Source organism: Tenrec ecaudatus, chromosome 3, assembly GCF_050624435.1.
Source record: "Tenrec ecaudatus isolate mTenEca1 chromosome 3, mTenEca1.hap1, whole genome shotgun sequence".
Lineage (NCBI taxonomy): Eukaryota > Metazoa > Chordata > Mammalia > Afrosoricida > Tenrecidae > Tenrec > Tenrec ecaudatus.
In genome coordinates, this window is record NC_134532.1 from 209511159 (window position 1) to 209515661 (window position 4503).

Consider the following 4503-nt stretch of genomic DNA (forward strand, 5'->3'; position numbering starts at 1 on the left):
TTTTCTACATTGATCATGTTACCGATTAGTCCAGGCATGAGGATTCTTGCTTTCTTTAAATTGATTGTAATCCATACAAGGGCTGCAATCCTCAACCTTCATCAGAAAGCGTCTCAAGTCCTCATTTTCAATAGCACGATTGTGTCATATGAATATCTTAGGTTGTTAATAAGCCTTCCTCCAATCCTGATGCCCACTCTTCTTCGTATATGCAGCTTCTCTGGTGGTTTCCTCAGCATACAGATCGAGCAAGTGTCGTGAGAGGATACAACCATTTAACCCATGCAGCATTCACTGGTTCTGTTTGAATAGCTGCCTCTTGATCCATGAACATCTGCCTCCTGAGTACATGCTGTGTTCAGGAAGTCCCATTCTTCTCAAGGTGATACATAGTTTATTACGGTCCACACAGTCAAAGGTCTTTGCAGAGTCAATAAAACACAAGTAAAGATGTTTCTGCCATTCTCTACTTTGAGTCGAGATCCGTCTGACATCAACGACGATGTCTAGTGTTCCCCATCCTCTTCTGAATCCGGCATGAACCTCTGGCACCTCCTTGTCAATGTGTTGCAGCAACTTCTTGGTTAATCTTCAGAAAAATTTTACTTGCATGTGATATCCATGATATCATTCTATAATTTGAGCATTCTATTGGGTTATGATCTTCGTTAGCAGGTGCCTCAGGCCCTCCTTGCTTTCGGCAACCAATGTTGCATCATCTGCAGGTCGTAGGTCATTAAGGACTTTTCTCCCAGTGCTGGTGCTGCAACCTTCATCACATAATCCTGCTTCTCAGATTGTTGGCTTGGCATAATGCCACCCGGACACGTACACCTTCCTGACTTTGAACCATGTAGAATGTCCATGTTTGCAAGACTGCCTCCTGGTCTACGTAGAGTTTCTGTAGGAACACAAGTAAAATCCAATTAGTCACAGTTATCCATAATTTGTTATGATCAACACAGTCAAAAAAATAAGCATCTCAACCTCCATTTTAAGGGTTTAAGAAATGGATCTGAAAGCATTTTGGAAAGTTCTCCATCATTGTTTGTCCCTGGTACTTTCAATATTTTCACCAGCACCATCGTTCGCGTGTGGATGGAGTGATGGCTGGGGTCAGGCACACCTTAGTCCTTAGGTGTTGCATGAAGTGACATTGTATTACCAGCCGGTTAATTTAGCTTGTAAGAGAAAAATCACTGTCCGGAGTGCAAGTTCCCATAAATAAATTCTCATTCAAGAAAATTTGTTCATACTTCTATCATAACTCCATTCATTATCACTCATTTATGCTTCTTTTTTTATAGCATATAAAATCCTTCAGTGACAGGACCTTGGTTTGTGGCAGACAGTAAATGCTCAGTAAATGCTCAGTAAATGTTAATTATATACATGAGTGAATGATTCCTTACAGGAAAGGATAAAAGTACATTATAGGGAGTTGGTGGGGACTTTAAAAATACAATAAATAATAGTCTGAATGTATTCTGCCCCCATAAAGATTTGGGGTCTCCAAAACCTTACATAGCAGTTCTTCTCTGTCCTAGGGGGTTGCTGTGAGTCAGAATCTACTTGACGGCAGCGTGGTTTGATGAATAGGTCCAAAACATTGGGCTGTAAGTCTTAATGAAGTTCACCATCAGGTACGGTAGAGAATAGCCTGTTTAATGCCAGACACGGTCCAAGGAAATAATAATACTTCTCACCAGTAACTGCAAGGGATAAAGAGGAGGCTTTCTGTTCCCTGAAAGCGTTAGAGTCTCTGAAACCCACAGAGGCCGTTCCGCCCTGTCCCACGTGCTGCTGTGAATCAGAGTCAAGTCTATGGCAGTGAGTTTTCTTCTTGATCTCATATTCATAAGAACCCTATAAAATAAACATCACCATTTTCAGTCCCTAGGTGGTGCCCATTCTGAGAAGTCAGGATGGGAGATTTCATCTCATGTAATTTGGATGAGATTCCCCAGAGATTAGTCCCTTGAAAAGGACATTATGCTTGGTAGAGAGTCAGACCAAACAGAGAAAAACTCTCCAGGGGGTAAATTGACCTAGTGGCTGCAACAATGGGCTCAAACAATTGTGAGGTTAGTGCAGGACCTACAAGCTTCATTCTCTGGTACATAAAGTTGCTACCAATTGGAACTGACTGGACAGTACTTAGCAATAACAATAAGTTGTGCAAATGGGTAACATGCTTAACACAATCAAGATTTGAGTGTTCCCAGTAATGTCTCAGAAACAGTCTTCCTGATCTAATTCCTTCAACATACCAATCCTTAAAACCCTCTGGATCAGAATTCTACTTTCACACGCGGACACACGTGGGGTCCATATGAGACAGAGATAGTTTGAATGGCAATGGATATGCCCATTTTACAAATGAGAACGCTTATGAATTTGTGGTTGTTGTAGTTAGGTGCTATCAACAGCTCTGATTCATAACAATCCTTTGCCCAGTACAGTGGAACACAGCTAGGTCCTGCACCATCCTCACAATTGGTCTTGTTGGAGCCCATTGTTGCAGCCACTGTGTCAATCCATCTGGCCAAAGGCCTTCCTCTTTTCCGCGGGCCCTCGAATGTACCAATCGTGTTATCCTTCTCCAGTGACCAGTCTCTCCTGATAATATGTCCAAAATACATGGGACGAAGTCTCGCCATCCTTGCGTCTAAGGAGCGTTCTGACTGTACTTCTTCCAAGACAGACTTTTTTGTTCTTTTGGCAGTCCATGTGATTTTGATATTTTTCACCAGCACGATAGTTCAAATGCGTTGATTCTTATTTGGGTCTTCCTTATTCAATATTCAAACTGGTGGTTGTTTGGTGTTTTAATTTAGCTGAGATCAAAGGGTGAGGAAGGGGCAAAGAGAATTTTGTTGAGAACAAGGAAGAACATTGAGTTCATTTTATTTCCGAATCTATTCTCCAGTCATGTGCTCATTCAAATTAGCTCAACAAATGCTAACGGACAGTTACACAGAACTATAATGAATTATCATGGCAGGGCTACCATCCTCATGAAGATTTGAGTTTGGTGGAAACGGTTAGCAAAATGAGCACACTCTTAATAGGATGTGAAATGACTTAAAAACTCAAATGGAAATCCTTGATCAATTATATATTATTGTTGTTGCTTTGTGTCTTACACTGTCTATTGTCTTCCTTCACCCACGTTTCTGTTATTTGTCCCCCTGGGTGGTGGGCTATCTATCCAACCTTTGTGATGGATTCCCCCTTCCTACCCCTCTACCCCTATTATCCCCCTACCTCATAATATCGATACTCCTACTACTGTTCCTGATGGTTTGATCTGTTTATGTGTTGAGTGTGCTTATCTGGACCAATGTGCGTACATAGATGTAGCCAGATTTGTAAGGTAGAACTGGGTCGTGTGTGTGTGTGTGTGGGGGGGCATTCAGGAACTAGAGGAATAACGTGTGTTTCATACGTGCTATACTGCACCTTGGTTGAATCATCCCTTCCTTGTGACCCCTCTGTGGGGGGTTGTCTAATTGTCTACAGATGGGCTTTTGGGTCTCCACTCCAACCCCCCTCAATCACATTGATATAATTGTTTGGGGTCTTTTGATACCTGATATCTGATCCCGTGGACACCTCATGATCACATAGGCTGTGTTTCTTTCATGTGGGCTTATTTGCTTCCCTGCTAGATGGCTGCTTTTTTAATTTCAAGAATCCAGACGCTATATCTTTTGATAGCCGGGCAACATCAACTTTTTGCACCATATTTGCTTATGCACCCATTATGTCTTCAGTGATCATGCAGGGAAGGTGAGTATCAAAGAGCACCAGGTTATTAGAACAAAGTGTTCTTGTGTTAGGGAGGTCTTGAGTTGAGGCCCAAAATCTATCTGCTCTCTTAGCATATAAATCTATGTACATTGGCCTCTATTCCTTTCATTATAAATTAATATATTTGCATATCTACATGCCTATAGCTACACTTCTATAAAGAGCTTTTGCTCCCTTTCCTACTTCTTTCCTCTGGTTCCCTTCACTTCTCTTCTGTCCCACTATCATGCTCACCCTCCACTTAGCTATCACTAATTACTCTGGGATTCATTGCACTTGCTTAAAACCCACCATCATTTTTAGATAGCTTGTTGTTCCCTCATCCCTAAATTTGTTAGCTCCCTGCTCCCCGCCCTCACCGTGTCCTCTCCCATGTCCCTGCTGGGAGTGCCGGCTCCCTCAGTTGTTTTCCCCTTGGGTTTGTTTGTCCTGCCTATCTTATATAGATAGGCATAGGGCAACAGAGGCCACAAACAAAAACCAAAAACGATAGGTAGTTCCAGTTCTGCCTGCTGACCCTTATGAGTGTTTTCCAATCGGGTCTGATGAATTGCCAAGCCCTGTCCCAGAGTCAGAAGTCAGGATTCCTCAGGGATTTGGCTACTTTGTTCCTCTGGCTGCCCTGTTGGACTCCCTCGGTGTTTCACCCCTCTGTGCACGGAGCAGACCGGGCACACGTTCCACAGTGTC